Consider the following 17400-nt stretch of genomic DNA (forward strand, 5'->3'; position numbering starts at 1 on the left):
GTGGAACCCCACTCCCCCACAACTCACAGCATGGGAGGAGCAGGTACTGGCAATACTGCATCCTGAGGGACTCACCGGAGTTGGCAGAAGACTGGACACTGGTAAGTCAACTTTTAAAAATTATCACCCCATTTACCTGCATGCCATCACACACCCTCACCCTCACTCCCATCACTCCACTCCATCCCCCACACTCCACCATCCCACTAATCCCAATGCCAAGCCCTGCATGCTGTACCAATGCATGGACACCACTCTCAGCCCTACAGGGACACTCATCACCAACGCATGCACAGCGTAGGGAAACTATCATAACCACTATACACCAACATACACAAGCAAAAGCTGGCAGGGGAACAACAACCATAGAGGGGAAGGTACAGAAGTACAAATGTCAGGCACCTGAAGCATAATACATCATTACATCCCCATTGGTACCCCCAGCCAATGTCACTGGAGAGGAAGTGCCACCACTATCCACTCCCCCAACAAAAGAGGCCCACAGTGATGACAGCAACTCCGGACTTCTGGATCTGGGCGATCTACCTGGCCCATCAGGGACTACTGGACAGTCAGTCACCCAAGCCCAGTCACAGACCACCACAGAGTTTCCCCCATCAGGACCCAACACCACAGCACCCACCCAGCGTACCCACACCTCTGTCCCAGTGACACGTCAATCAGCAGTGTGCCCATCTGCACAGGGACCCCAGGCCACACCCCATACAGAAGACAATCAGGGACCTGGGGTCACTGGCATTGGGCACACGGTTCAGGGGACAGAGGCACAGGCCAACAGAGACACTGGGAGGACTGCTGTGCACCAGGGGGAGGGCAGGACCAGGAAACCGACTCGCTAGGAGGCACTCTCTGAGATCCTGGGAGCCTAAAAACATTCACAGGATATGATGGGCCAGATCCTAGACAACGTGCAGGACAACAGGCGGCTGCAGGAGGGACAGTATCAGGGAGGACTTGCAGGCCATTAACACCACCCTGGTCTCTATAGCAGAGTTGCTGGCAGACATGGCCAACATCATGAGGGAGGCAGTGTCACACCAGTGGGCCCCTACCACTAGCCAGCCAACTGAACAACCCTCCACATCCACTGCCGCTAGTTACCAGGAGGCCCCGCCACAGGACCAACAGGCCACTAACACCCCTCCCCCTGCAGAAGGTGAACCACCCCAGATACGTTCCCTGCGAACCAGACAGAAGACAGAGACTCTTGCCAAGACCACTGCCAGGAAATGAGACTCTCCTGATTGTCCCCCTTGTGTCCCACTCAGTCACCTTGTCCACCTTGAACTGCCATTGCTACCTTCCTATGTCCCCATGGACAATGCACCTGTGCTACAAACAGACTGCAACAACACCCTGGACTTTCCTCCATCATCACCCCATTCCATTGCACTTTACCTTCTATACTTTAGCACTACAATAAACACCCTTGGGCAAAACTCGACTGCTAGCATTTCATGTATTGCACATTGTTTTTGATTGAAACAGCTACAACCATTGCAAATGAACTGTACATAGAATGAGCATAGAATGAATGACCTGTAGCTGGCTGTTGTGATCACACCAGGAGAATTTGTTATACCACCAACATCTGCAAAATTAATATCCAGAGGTAACAGTAAGTAGGGCAAAGAAGTGGGTAATGCCAGCATGGTAATGCCACACAGAATACAAGAGTCATAGAAATGTAAAGTTGCACTGTCTCACCTGCGTGTCATAGGAAGCACTGATGTATCACAGATGTTCTGTTGTCCACATCCTCATCCTTTGCCTCCTCATCCTCACTGTCCTCAGGGTCCACTGCTGCCACAGCGGCATCTCCAGTCTCCTCCTTTGCAGAAAAGGTACATGGCGTCTGAGGGCCAGGTTGTACAACCAAAAGCATGCCACTATTATCTGGCTGACTTTCTCAGGTGAGTAGCACATGGATCCACCTGTTAGATGGAGACACCTGAGTCTTGCCTTCAGGAGGCCATAGGTCCTTTCAATGATCCTTCTGGTTCACCCATGTGCCTCATTATAATGTTCTTCTGCCCTTGTCTTCGCATTCCTCACAGGGGTCAGCAGCCATGATAGGTTTGGGTAACCAGAGTCACCTGCAATTATTGAGGGACAACGTTTAGCTACACTATCCTATATGGTCAACATTATAGGCATACACCAACATTTACTGGTTAGGAACCAGTGCTCACCTATTAGCCACAGCGTGTGCCTCCGTAGTTGGGCCATCACGTTTGGGATGCTGCTATTCCTCAGGACAAAGGCATCATGCACCGACCCTGGATAATTAGCATTGATGTGGGAGATGTACTGGTCCACCAAGCCCACCATCCGCACATTCATGGAGTGGAAACTCTTATGATTCCTTAACACCTGTTCATTCTGGCGGGAGCAGAAATGCAATATTTGTTCCGTCAATCACACCAATTATATTGAGGATATGTCCCAGTGCATAGAACCCGGCCTTTACAGTGGCCAAATCCTCAACCTGGGGGAATGTAATGTAGCTGCACATGTGTTTTATCATGGCAGACAACACTCTTGTTAGGACGTTTGAGTACATTGGCTGTGACATTCCTGCTGCCAAGCCCACTGCCACTTGGAAAGAACCAGTTGCCAGGAAATGTAGCACAGATAGCACTTGAACAAGAGGGGGGATCCCAGTGGGGTGACTGATAGCAGATATCAGGGCAGGCTTCAACTGGGCACACAGCTCTGTGATTGTGGCCCTGTCCAGTCTATGAGTGACCGCCTGTCCTGTATGTAGGGACAGGTGGAAGTGAGGTAATGTTGCTGAAGTTGTGCAGTGTGGCAGTAGGCGGTCGTGAACCGCCATGCAATTGCTCATTGGTTAATAGTGGGCCATATGGGGTACATTGGACAATGGTGATCTACGCCGGCAGTGACGGTATGCACCGCCGCGGACGTGACCACCATTTTCAATCTGATTCCTCACATGTTTCCTGACCTTCCATAGTAGAGGACCTACACTGCATGTGCCTGCTGTGACCTGTGTCTGGAACCTACCGTGGCCCGTGTGACCAGGGAAAGGGCCCCAGCCTTCACTCCAGAGGAGTTGGAGCGACTGATGGATGAGGTCCTACCCCAGTACGGACTGCTGTGAGGGCCTCCAGACCAACAGGTGAATACACCTTGTGCACGATGCATGTAGCATGAATGCTCGGAGTTGTGTGTGAAGGCCTCGTGTAAGGGGGATAGGTGGATGTCCTCTTGGCAGTGTTCATGTTGTGGGTTGGGCTCTGTGTGTGCCAGTGGTGATGCAAATAGGTATGGTGGGCCATTTGTGTGAAAGGCTGGACTGTTTGTCTAATGGTGTTCTCCTGTCTGTATTGCCACTGCAGATCAGGGCTCATTAAAAGCAGGGAATATGGCATGCCATTGCCAAGGACGTTCAGACCCTGGAGGTCTATGGCAGGCGGAGCACCCACTGTCGGAAACGGTGGGAGGACCTGAGATGCTGGGCATGAAAGACCGCAGAGGCTCAGCTGGGGATTTCCTCCCAAAGAGGAAAGGGTGCCCGTCAGACCCTGACCCCCCTGATTGCCTGCATACTGGTGGTGGCCTACCCTGAGCTGGATGGGCGTTTGAGGACATCACAGCAGCCACAAGGGGGTGAGTACAGTGGGTATCATTACAACTTACAGCTGGTGGGATGGTATCCGGGTGGTGGTTGTATGTCCAGGGGTGCCCCTAGGCCAGGCCAGACATAGCAGCATAGGTCCTCTGGTGGATAAGGGTTTGAATGGGAAATACTGCATACCTAGCTTGTTAGTATTCATTCCTAGGCAGGACTGCATAGGTCCCAGGTGTGCTGCAGTTGGTGGTGTGTGCCCCTCCTAATTCCTTGGTGACTAGCCATTTCACTGGTAGTGCCATGCATAGTGCGTAGGTCTGTTTCCTGTGTGAGAGGGTGCTGGTGTTGGTGCAGTCATTGACCCTGTGTATCCTTTGTCTCTCTCCCCCCTTTCTTGTTTTGTCATCCTGTCCTTATGTGCATTAGCACCATCTGGTGAAGGAACAGAGGCACCGGCGACAGAGGGAGCTGCATCCCACAGGACCCTGGAGGCAGGGTCCACCGACGCTGAGGGCACAAGTGGAACGGAGGGTGAGGGGAGCACCACAGTGGAGAATGGAGGGGACAACACAGACTCTGATGCCTCCTCCGATGGGAGCTCCCTGGTGGTGGCGGACACCTCTGTGACCACCCCAGCTGCAGGTACAGCCGCCACCCCATACCAGCACTGCCCTCCCAGTAGCCTCTCAGTGAATTGCCCGTGCTGGCTCACCCACGAGGGTGGGCATCTCCTTCGCCCCAGGCACCTAAGGCCCTGCCACAGTGATCCCTGCTGCCCTGAGTGAGAAGGCTATTGACCTCCTGAGAGCCATCTCTGTAGGGCAATCAACCATTGTGAATGCCACCCAGGAGCTGGCAGCCCAGATGCAGCAATCAAATGCATTCCTGGAGGGAATTCATGATGGATTGGTGGCCCCACAGCTATTGATTCAGGTTCTGGCCTCCTCTCTGATGGCAGCCATTGTCCCTGTTTCAACCGCAGGCAGACAAGCATGCACACAAGACAACACCCAAGAGTTGCACAGGCAAACACAAGCACCACACTTCATCCCACAGGCACTCACACAAACACCATTCAGTTGCAGACACAACAACATCCACTATCTCCACTGTCTCCTCCTCCACCTCCCACCCAGTTGCGTCCACACTCGCCACTACCATCATCATCACCACAGCAAGTAGAACACACACCTCACTGGCAGACACCTCTACAACATCCATGCATGCATCCCCTGTGTCATTTCCCACTGTGTCTGTCCACCCCCTCCTAAAGTACACAAACGCAAGCCCTCGCCCAACAGCCATCCACCTCACAACAGCATACAACCCATGCACCTGCACCAAAATCTAGCAGACACCTCTAACAACCACTCCCTCATCCTCCACTCCCATTACTCCTCCCTCTTCCCACCCCAACATCCCTAAAAAGCTTTTCCTTTCTACAATTGACCTCTTCCATACCCCTCCCCCCATCCTGCTCGTATGGGTAGAGTAGCAAGGACCCAGCCCAGCACCAACAGTCCACGGGCCCAGTGGTAGCACCACCTACTCATGGTGGTAAGGATTCCGGGCCAACAATACTGAAGGGGAGGGAGCCTGCACCAGCTGCAAAGAAGGGGAAGGAGCCTGCACCAGATGCAAAGAAGGGGATGGAGCCTGCACGAGCTGGAAAGATTGGAAAGGAGCCTGCACCAGCTGCAAAGAAGGGGATGGAGCCTACACCAGCTGGAAAGAAGGGGAAGGAGCCTACACCAGAGTGGGAAAGAGCCCATCCACCAGTGCCAGGAAGGGTAAGTGATTCCCAACCCATGAGCAGGAGGAGAGCAGGCAGTCTTTGCCAGTGGAAACTGCCAGCCAAATACTGCCACCACCAGCGGCTGTCACATGGCTCCCACCGCCAGCCAGGGTTGTGCAGCCATCAGAGAGTGCAGGGGCTGAGCAGGAGCCTCCCACAACCACCACCACACTGCAGCCATCACCACAGCGTATGCCATTTAGTCCAGCCTCCAAGGGCTGCTGTGTGGCCTGCCCCCACAGAACCAGTGGGGAAGACACTCACTTGAGTACTGTGGCCTTGCACTCCCCAGGACAAAGGCATAGTGGAAAAGCAAACCAGGGAGCAAAGACCTCATCCTATTCTTATCTTACAGCTGCATTTCAGGCAGCCAGATGCTGTTTTGCAGGACTCAGGATAGCACAGGTTGAGGCAGGACAGGCCTCCTCTTTGCTTTATCCAACCAGATTTCATGTAGTGCGAGAGGGCCAAACTCTAGCGGTCATTCTGACCCTGGCGGTCTATGACCGCCAGGGTCGCGAATGACGGAAGCACCACCAACAGGCTGGCGGTGCTTCCAAGCCCATTCTGACCGCGGCGGTAAAGCCGCGGTCAGAAAACCGGGGCCGGCGGTTTCCTGCAGTTTTTCCCCCGGCTGGGCGAATCCGCCATGGCAGCGCTGCAAGCAGCGCTGCCATGAGGATTCTGACCCCCTTACCGGCAGCCTGTTTCTGGCGGTTTTCACCGCCAGGAAGAGGCTGGCGGTAACGGGTGTCCTGGGGCCCCTAGGGGCCCCTGCACTGCCCATGCCACTGGCATGGGCAGTGCAGGGGCCCCCTAACAGGGCCCCATGAAGCTTTTCACTGTCTGCCTAGCAGACAGTGAAAAGCGTGACGGGGGCAACTGCACCCGTCGCATGCCCGCAACACCGCCGGCTCCATTCGGAGCCGGCTTCTGTGTTGCAGGCCTCCTTCCCGCTGGGCCGGCCGGCGCTAACATGGTTAGCGCCGGCCGCCCCGGCGGGAAGGTTGGAATGGCGGCAGCGTTCTTTTGGCCGCGTAGCGGCCAAATGGCGGTTCCCGCCTTGCGGGCGGCTACTGCCGCCCGCCAGACTTGTAATGAGGGCCTCTGTCTTTAACAACAACAGAATGGGCAATGTTTTATTCATTTTTTATCAAACAACATCTGTTTGTGCAATTATGGGTTAAACAGTGTTGCTAATATGGAAGGGCTGACTTCTCACTTTTACTCACAGTACAGATTAACAAGTATGATAAGGGATGGTACACACCATGCCCTGATTTAAACTTTTTGGTGAAAAATTACACTAACACAGTTTTGCACCAAAACGTTTAGCACCGGCTCGCACCATTTCTGTGCACCCGCCAGGCACCATATTAATGGAATGGTGCAAGCCAATGCAAAGGGTAGGCTAGCGTAAAAAACAAGTGACGTTAGTCGGATGGGGCTGGCGGTATGGAAGAAGGGGGTTTTGCACCAAAAAATGACGTCAGGCAGGTTAGAGTAAAAAAATGACTCTAATCTGCCTAGAGTCATTTTCTGATGCAAAACCATCCATACCACATGACTCCTGTCAGAAACGACAGGAGTCATGCCCACCACCCCAAAGGCCAGCACACGGGACCAGGGTCTCCTGGGCATGGCCATTTCACCCAGTGCCATGTAGGGGGCCCCATTTCAGGGCCTCCTATGGCACTTAAAAAAAAGACTTACCTGTATTTACCTATACTTACCTGGGATGGGGTCCCCCATCCTGCGCTGTCCCCCTGGTGTGGGTGGGGCTGTCCCTGGGACCTGTGGAGGGCACCTGTGGCCTTATTCCATGGTGTTCCACCATGGAAATAGGTGCACAGGTCCCTTAACGCCTGCCTTGACCCAGGCATTAAAAATTTTGCAACGCAAACTTTGCACCATTTTTTGACCCCTCCTCTCTTCCATGTGTGATTTTAGCACAGGGGGATAAATATGGCGCTAAGGTCATAGAGAATTTTTTTGCATGGGAACACCTACTTTGCATCTCATTGACCCAAAGTAGGTTTCCATGTCCAAAAAATGACTTTAACTCCATAAATTTGGCTCTAGACGGGTCTAGCGCCAAAGTACAAATATGGAGTAAGTTTTGCACCAAATTTACGTAAAAATAATGATGTAAATTCAGCACAAAACAAGTATCAATATGCCCTTAAGTGCTTTCCACTTTGTTGTGGGACGTTGAGTGTGAGTGCTTGGGCTGTCTTCACTTCTAATTGGGAATCTTAGTGTGAGTGGTGTAGGATTATGTTGTTGATATTGTGCAGTTGAGTGTACTGTGGCCATCAGTATTGAGAAGTGCCTTGTGTACATAATTGCCTATCGTCTCAATATGTCTGTAATTCATGGTGGGGGGGGTCACAAAAAAAATCAGGGGTGTCACCTGGAAGGGCCACTGGATTAATAATCCCAATAAAGGGTGTTTAAAATGTAGCTATTTGGATAGCCACAAGATTGATGTAGCCTTCCGTCAGGAGACACATACTGATCCAATGAGCCCTGTGTCTTTTGCTAAAAACTGAAACCCATATTGCTATTTCTGCTCATTCTGCTCTTATGCCAAGGGACTTGTGATACTGATGAAGGAAGACAGTGCACTTCTAATTGACTGGTTGATATTTTTATCGCAACAACAGACTTGTTGTGTTGATTTTATTGGGTAAACAATGTTGTGTACTAGTAAATATAAATAACCCTAATGTGGCGTAATCCCAGTTTTTTTCCCCACTATAGATTTCTAGATCAGATGGCAAGGGTACTTTACAGTGAAAAGTACGGGGAATTTTCATTTGGCTTTGGACCCAGCACTTGATAGGACAGGCACAACTTCAGATACCACTGTTCACTCTATTGTTAGAGGACCATAGCGGTCTTAGATAAGAATATCTTGCTTTATTCCTTGGTACACATTAGTCACTCTATGTAAGACTACTAGGTAATTAGTGCAGAGATTGCACAATGGATATAGAAGGTGATATACTGATCACATATGCTCTTGGGCCATTCACCACTGGTGCTGAGCCTGGATATTGTTGTACAATTAACATACAGAGTGAACTGGAGGTTCCCATCCCAGAGCCTGCATAATTGAGTAATTAGCTCAAAACCTTATAAATAAGTTCTTTGAACACAACTTGGGCTTTGTCCTATTGTACTCCACCCTTTGGCAGACCTTTAAGGTGTATTTAAGGGAGTTGGCAATAGTTAAGTAAAGTCAGGTGGTGAAAGATATTAGGAAACAAAATTGCACGTGTCAGGTGAGCAAGCACCACTTAAAAAATTGGCCTGGGTGAAATTTTTGTTACACTTGCATAGTTGCTGTAATTTTGCACACTTAAATTTATGTGTAATTTTCGTGGTAATGCCATTGTGAGCCATTCAGGAAGAAATCATAATACAAGATGCACAGAAACAACATGAATGGCAAGAGCAGCACCAAGTGTGCAGTAAACAAACATTTCATTTTTTTTTTTTTACCCAAATGGACCTTTCGTGTACATTTTGAGCATAAAAATATAAATTCAAATATAATCTGCAGTTCTTTGAAGATGAGCAACTGGTATCTCAGCTCAAAATTACAATTTCAAGTTTAATTTTTACCTGCATTCACATTATGGGGGTCATTACAACCCTGGCGGATGGTGTTAAAGCTGCGGTAATACCGCAAACAGGCCGGCGGACAAAAAAAGGGAATTATGACCCTGGCGGAAACTGCTAACAAAGACAGCCACTTTAACACACCGCCCGCCACGGTGGTACAGACAAGCAGCTCGGCGGTCACCGCCAACAGACAGGTGGAAGACAAGGTACCGCCCATAGTATCACAACCTACCAATTCGCCACCTTTTCCGGGGCGGATTCACCGTGGATAAAATCACGGCGAAAACAGTTACTGCAATGGGAAAACGCTAACCTGAACACATCCCACGAGGAAGGAGGACTCCATGGAGCCGGAATAACAAATTCTACCGGCCCTTGTATTCCTACTGATCTACGAAGACCAATGCCGGCGCGGGCGAAGACAACGGCGAGTACTGCACCTACGACATAGGGGAGGGGGGAGGCTAAAGTTAGGGGGACACACACGAAACACCCCCACCCCCACCCTCGCATATTACAACACACACACCAATGCATTTACAAAAATCACAGTAACAACCCACAACCCCCCCGGAAGAATGCAAAGACAAAACGAAATCAGTTCAAACATTGTAATGTATCAATATACATGTTTCAAAAATATACAGATATATTATAAAATCATTGAAAAATATATACAATACGAGAAGTAGTTCAGATATGCACATATCAATGTCCGTGCACCACTAGTCCAAAAATGCATGGGAGAGGCCCACAAAAGATACCTGTCCACAATTGGAGAGAACACTGCCGGGACATCAGATAGAGATACTACAGGCACCTCAGGGGGAAGGGAAGGGGGGCACCTCAGCCGGATGAGTGCAAAGCCAGATCCACAACGGGGCTCCATGCCCATTGATGTATCCTGGGGAGTGCAAAGCCACAGTCTCTCAAGTCTCTACAGTGGGTGGCTTGCCCACTGTACCATCCTGGGGAGTGCAAAGCCACAGTCTCTCAAGTCTCTGCAGTGGGTGGCTTGCCCACTGTACCATCCTGGGGAGTGCAAAGCCACAGTCTCACAAGTCTCTACAGTGGGTGGCTTGCCCACTGTACCATCCTGGGGAGTGCAAAGCCACAGTCTCTCAAGTCTCTACAGTGGGTGGCTTGCCCACTGTACCATCCTGGGGAGTGCAAAGCCACAGTCTCACAAGTCTCTACAGTGGTTGGCTTGCCCACTGTACCATCCTGGGGAGTGCAAAGCCACAGTCTCTCAAGTCTCTACAGTGCGTGGCTTGCCCACTGTACCATCCTGGGGAGTGCAAAGCCACAGTCTCTCCAGTCTCTACAGTGGGTGGCTTGCCCACTGTACCATCCTGGGGAGTGCAAAGCCACAGTCTCACAAGTCTCTACAGTGGGTGGCTTGCCCACTGTACCATCCTGGGGAGTGCTAAGCCACAGTTTCGCAAGTAGATAACAGCCTCCACTGGCTCTGGAGGGGGACTGGTGCCCAGACTGGATTAGTCTCCCTGTGAAAGTTCCTGTCACGTCACTGTCCCAGCTGCACATGGGATGACGATGCTTGATGTGGCGGTCTTTTCATTCTTCCCCGGTACATGCCCTGTTCAGCGGTGCTTTGCCATGGCAGTTCAGGACTGTTCAGCGGTGTTTTGCCATGGCGGTCTATGGACTGTTCAGTGGTGCTTTGCCATGGCGGTCTCTGGACTGTTCAGCGGTGCTTTGCCATGGCGGTTCAGGACTGTTCAGCGGTGCTCTGCAATGGCGGTCTCTGGACTGTTCAGCGGTGCTTTGCCATGGCGGTTCAGGACTGTTCAGCTGTGCTTTGCCATGGCGGTCTCTGGACTGTTCAGCTGTGCTTTGCCATGGCGGTTCAGGACTGTTCAGCGGTGCTATGCCATGACGGTCTCTGGACTGTTCAGCAGTGCTTTGCCATGGTGGTCTCTGGACTGTTCAGCAGTGCTTTGCCATGGCGGTCTCTGGAATGTTCAGCGGTGCTTTGCCATGGCGGTCTCTAGACTGTTCAGCGGTGCTTTGCCATGGCAGTCTCTGGACTGTTCAGGGGTGCTTTGCCATGGCGGTTCAGGACTGTTCAGCAGTGCTTTGCCATGGCGGTCTCTGGACTGTTCAGCGGTGCTTTGCCATGGCGGTTCTGGAACGGGCATTGGTGTGTGGCATGACGTTCCCTGGACTGGGCATTGGTGTGTGGCATGACGTTCCCTGGACTGGGCATTGGTGTGTGGCATGACGTTCCCTCATTGCCCAGCGGGGCTGTGGCAGCCGGTGCCCTCCTGGGCACTGACTCCAGCGGTGGTCTCCTGACCAGTGACGATACTTGGGCCCTCATGGGCAATGACTCTGGCGGTGGTCTCCTGACCAGTGACGATACTTGGGCCCTCCTGGGCACTGACTCTGGCGGTGGTCTCCTGACCAGTGACGATACTTGGGCCCTCCTGGGCACTGACTCTGGCGGTGGTCTCCTGACCAGTGACTATACTTGGGCCCTCGTGGGGAATGACTCTGGCGGTGGTCTCCTGACGAGTGACGATACTTGGGCCCTCCTGGGCAATGACTCTGGCGGTGGTCTCCTGACCAGTGATGATACTTGGGCCCTCCTGGGCACTGACTCTGGCGGTGGTCTCCTGACCAGTGACGATACTTGGGCCCTCCTGGGCAATGACTCTGGCGGTGGTCTCCGGACCAGTGACGAAGGTGCTGGCGTCCCGACCGCTGGGAAGGATGCCGCCCTTCTCCGCCGTGATGCTCACACCAGGCTGTGCAGACTTCCTCTGGCCCTTCCCCACCTTAGGAGGAGTCACAGCTGACTCTGCAATCCCCCTGGGACTCCTGTGAGTTGTTTTGCCTCCAGGAGTCTTCACAGGGTCCCGTCGGCCACTTTCCAATTTCAGAGCCTTTACAGGGGGTGGGCTGCCAGTGCCTTGGCTCCGGGTCACACTGCCTGCCCTGGTGGCCGGTGCACTCCACACACCTTGAACAGGAACCACTGGTATTGTAGGCTTTTTGGCTGAGGCGCTACGACGGGACTGATGAATTGGAGGGGGGGGCAAAAAGGTCAACTTTACAGAGGGACAGTTTCTGACGAACACTGGGTTGGGTAGTTTGAGGGGGCCTGGGAGTGGAAGAAGAGGAGGTGGTTGTAGGAGGTGTCACTTTAGGTGTTTTGGGTGCAGGTACTGGAGACTGTCGTGAGGTGGATGGATGTTGGGTGTGTGGGTGCCCTCGTTTGTGTACTTTGGGAGGGGGCGTCACAGACACACTGGGAGAGGACACAGGGGACGTGTAAATGGGAGTGGAGGTGGTGAGTGCAGGTGAGCGGGGCATGGTGCTGGGTGTTCTGGTGCGAGTCCTAGTGCCTGTAGATGTAGTGCATGCAGGTGAGAGTGTAGACGACACTGGGAGGGAGGAGGGAGAAGAGGTGGAGGGGGACACAGTGGAGGCAGTGGATGTTGCTGTGTCTGCATGTGGGTGATGCTTGTGTGTGTGCCTGTGGGTTGTGTGGTGCCTATGTTTGCCTGAGCTTCCCTTGTGTGTTGACTTGTGTGCATGCTGGTCTGTAGGTGTGCTTGGGATGGGCTGGGGTACAGGGGATTGGGTCTGGGTGGAGGAGGTTGGAGGGGGGAGGCTAGACACAAGGACGATGGCTGCCATCAGTGCTGAGGCCAGAGATTGCAGGGTTCGCTGAAGGACAGCCTGACCAGAATGAATGCCCTCCAGGAATGTATTACAGTGTTGCAACTCCCGTTCTACACCCTGGATGGCATTCACAATGGTAGACTGCCCAACAGTGAGTGACCTGAGGAGGTGAATGGCCTCCTCACTGAGGGCAGCAGGGGTGACTGGGACAGGGCCTGAGGTGCCTGGGGCGAAGGTGATGCCCACCCTCCTGGGTCAGCGGGCACGGGGCGAATGCTGAGTGGCTGCTGGGAGGGCGGTGCTGGTAGGGGAGGTGGCGGCTGTACCTGTAGAAGTGGGGCGCACAGATGGTGCCGCCACAACAAGGGAGCTCACATCGGTGGCCGAGTCCGTGTCGCTGCTTGGTGATCCGGTGGCCGACGTGAAGCTCCCATTGCCTTCCGTCCCACTGGTGCATTCTGAGTCCGTAGTGTGGCCCTCCATGGCCATGTGGGATGCAGCTCCCTCTTGCTCCGGTGCCACTGTACCTCCGCCTGATGATGCTGATGCACAAAAGAACAGGTAGACCGCAAATAGGGGGGGGAGACAGAAGCTAGACAGGTTGAGTGCATGGCATACCTCTACCGTAGGCGGACAATACAGACACAGCAGCCCCCTGCACTACGCCGTGCTCCTGGCCTCTGCAGATGCAATTTCTGGGATCTGGCCTACATGGCTATGGTGGACATCTGCACACATGGATGCGCAGGGGCATCTATACCTGTACTTTGCACTCTACTGTGGTGGGGTGGAGTGCCACATGGCCTGCATTACGGAGGGGCCTAGTCTACGTTTTTCTGCCTGGCCTAGGTACACCCACAGGCCTCTTCCCCCACCCAGACCCCTCTACTGCGCGCAAAGTCAGCAGATTGAGAGTGTACTCACCCCCTTGTGTCTGCTGTGATGCCCTCAAGCGCCCATCCAACTCCGAGCATGCCACCGCCAGGATCCTGCACATCAGGGGGGTCATGGTGCGACGGGCACCCTTCCCACGTTGGGAGGCCATCCCCAGCTGAGCCTCCGCCATCTTCTTGCTCCAGCGGCAAATGTCCTCCCATCTTTTCCGGCAGTGGGTGCCCCGTCTCTGGTGGACCCCCAGTGTCCGGACGTCCTTGGCGATGTTACGCCAAATGTCCTTCTTCTGGTTGGCGCTGACCTACATGACATGCACAAGGGAAGAAGAGAAGTCATTACCAACTGCACCGTCGATGTGAGTGGCCCCCCTCCCTACTCTAGGCATGTGGCCCATTCATTCACATGCATTATTGTTCACTGAACTCTGCCCCCTTCCCTCTTACAACCAGCCCTCTCCACCCAGGCCTAGCCCATACAACGTGCTCCCGGTGTACTAACCTGTTGGTCTGGAGGACCGTAGAGTAGCGTGTACTGGGGGAGGACCCTGTCTACCAGTTTCTCCAATTCCTGAGCAGTGAAGGCAGGGGCCCTTTCCCCAGACGCAGCAGCCATTGTCTCTTCCAGACCGAGGTCACAGCAGCACTTGCAGTGTAGGTCCTCTCCTGTCGCAGATCAGGTATCTAGTGATTGAACAGATAGAAAATGGCGGTCACGTCCGCGGCGGTGACATCCGCGGTGGTGCGTATAATCACCGCCGGCGCACCTGTTCATTGGCTCCTGGGACCCATAGGGTCCCATGTTAACCAATGCAGCATTGCACCGCGGTCTACGACCGCTTACCGCGACAGTGTGCAACGCCAACGCAGTTACCCCACAATCCCATTGTCCCAGTTTGGAGGTCAGGCATCCGCCATTTCAGGGGCCCACATGGCTTCATTTACTTCTGCGTCACACAGAGCCAGGCCTACACTCAAAACACATACAGGAAGGGTTTTGTGTTTGGTGTCGTCTTCTGTGTAACTGTGGGTACATACCTGGAAAATAATTGACTTGATTGTCGCTGTTGTCCTTCCTATGCGCCGTCAGCTGGGACATTTGAGAAGATGGCGGGATCCTCCGGTGTACCGACCGCTGGTGGACCTGTTGACAATGGAGGAGCGACATTTACTCGTCACCTACAGGTTTGACCGTGCCACAATCCAGGAACTATGTACCCAGTTGGATCCAGACCTGATGTCACCAACCCGCCATCCCACCGGAATCCCCCCTGACGTGCAGGTGCTGTCAGTGCTCCATTTCCTTGCAAGTGGGTCATTTCAGACAACAGTGGCCATGGCATCAGGGATGTCCCAGCCTATGTTTTCCAATGTGTTGTCCAGAGTGTTGTCTGCCCTGCTAAAACACCTAAGGAGATACATCATTTTCCCTGAGGTGGAAGATTTGCCAACAGTGAAAGGTGACTTCTATGCCCTTGGACATATCCCCAACGTCATAGGTGCCATTGATGGGACCCATGTAGCTCTGGTCCCCCCCCACAGGAGTGAACAGGTGTATAGGAACCGGAAGAGTTATCATTCCATGAATGTACAGATGGTCTGTTTGGCAGACCAGTACATCTCCCAGGTTAATGCTATGTTCCCTGGCTCAGTGCATGACGCCTACAGCCTGCGGAATAGCAGCATCCCTGATATGATGGGTCAACTCCAGAGGCACTTAGGGGACTCTGGTTACCCCAACCTGTCCTAGCTATTGACCCCAGTGAGGAATCCCAGGACCAGGGCAGAGGAACGCTACAAAGAGGCCCATGGGCGGACTAGGAGGGTGATCGAATGCACCTTCGGCCTCCTTGAGGCCAGGTTCAGGTGCCTCCATATGACAGGTGGTTCCCTATTCTACTCACCGAAGAAGGTGTGACAGATCATCATCGCCTGCTCAATGCTTCACATTCTTGCTTTGCGACGCCAGGTGCCTTTTCTGCAGGAGGATGGTCCAGATGACGGTGTTGTGGCAGCTGTGGAGCCTGTGGACAGTGATGAGGAGGAAGCTGAGGAAGAAGACAACGACAACAGGGAGTCAGTCATACAGCAATATTTCCAGTGACACACAGGTGAGAACATTTTCATTTTTACCATTACATTCACTGTCACACGTCCTCCTCTATCCTGTGTGTAATTTAATGGGATTATTTGGTAACTGAGTTGTTTTTTTCCATTATGGGTTCACAGGTGTGGTTACCAACGTGTGTCATCTGCATGCGTCCTTCAAGGACTTGTGATGTGTGACATTGGTATGTTGCCTTTACAACTAACAACGCATTTCGACACTGTCATAGATGTTACATTTGACCAAATCATAGACTGACTCCAGATTGTTTTGTGTTTCAAGGGTGTTTATTGAAGTGCTAAAAAATGGAGGGGGGTTGTAAAATGGTGATGGGTGATGGCGGAGGAATGTCCATGGCAGAGTCCAGTCTATTAGTCTCACAGGTGAACTGCCCATATGAGCATAGGAAGTGGAGCTGGGGCAGTTTAAGTATGGACAGGGTAACAAAGTGGGACAGTGGGGGGACAATCAGGGTGGTCTCATTTCCTGGCGGGGGTCTTGCCTTCTTGCTCTGTCCTGTTCCTGGATCTCAGGGACCGCTTGCGAGGTGGTTGTCTGTCTGTAGGGGGTGGGGTGCTGGTCCTGTGGCGGTGCGTCCTGTCCACTAGCGCCGGTGGAGGTGGTGGGCAGTTCATCGTCCATGCTAGTGTCAGGGGCCCCTTGGAGTGCCACGGTGTCCCTCATGGTCTGCTGAATGTCCTTCGGCACCCCTACGATGGTGCCCAAGGCGGAGCTGATGGTCCTGAGCTCCTCCCTGAACCCCAAATACTGGTCCTCCTGCAGGCGCTGGGTCTCCTGAAACTTGACCAGTACCGTTGCCATCGTCTCCTGATAGTGGTGGTATGCTCCCATGATGGAGGATAGGTCCTCGTGGAGAGTAGGTTCCCTTGGCCTGTCCGCCCCCTGTCGCAGAGCAGCCCTCCCAGTTCCCCTGTGTTCCTGTGCCTCCGTCCCCTGGACCGTGTGCCCACTACCACTGCCCCCAGGTCCCTGTTGTTGTTGGGGTGGTGGGTTATCCTGGGTTCCCTGTAGTGGTGGACACACAGATGATTGACCTGTCCTGGGTATGGAGGTTTGGGCCCGCTGGGTGGGTGCTGTGCTGGTGTTACCAGAGGGTGGAAGGTCAGTGTTGGGCTGTGCCTGTGCAAGGGGAACCGACTGTCCCGAGGCCCACGATGGTCCGGGCTGGTCATCAGGCTCCAGTAGGGCAGAGCTGCTATCCTCACTGTGGGTGGAGTGGAGTTGTCTGGACCCTCCGGTGTGGTGACGGTCCTTCGTGATCCTGCAGGGGCATAAGAGCATGATTATTGCATGTGTGTGTGTGATGGTGTGCAATGGGTGGGTGTGCGTATACCCCAGTGGAAGCATTCCTGTGTGGGGGCTTGTGTGATGATGGTTAGGGGGTTGTTATGGGTATGTGCAGTGGGCATGCTTTTGTGATGGGTGTCCATGCTTAGTTGTGTCATGCAGGGCTTGGTGTTGGGATGTGTAGTTTGTGTTATTAGTACATTAGTGAGGAGTTGGAGTGATAGAGGAGGGTGTGAGGGTGGGGGTGTGTGATAGCATGCAGGTAGGGTGGGGGATATGATAGTTAAGATTTGACTTACCAGTGTCCATTCCTCCACCGACTCCTCCGAGGCCCTCTGGATGCATGATGGTCAAGACTTGCTCCTCCCATGTTGTTAGTTGTGGGGGAGGAGGTGGGGGTCCGCCG

The sequence above is a fragment of the Pleurodeles waltl genome, chromosome 2_1, assembly GCF_031143425.1.
Source record: "Pleurodeles waltl isolate 20211129_DDA chromosome 2_1, aPleWal1.hap1.20221129, whole genome shotgun sequence".
Classification (NCBI taxonomy): Eukaryota; Metazoa; Chordata; class Amphibia; order Caudata; family Salamandridae; genus Pleurodeles; species Pleurodeles waltl.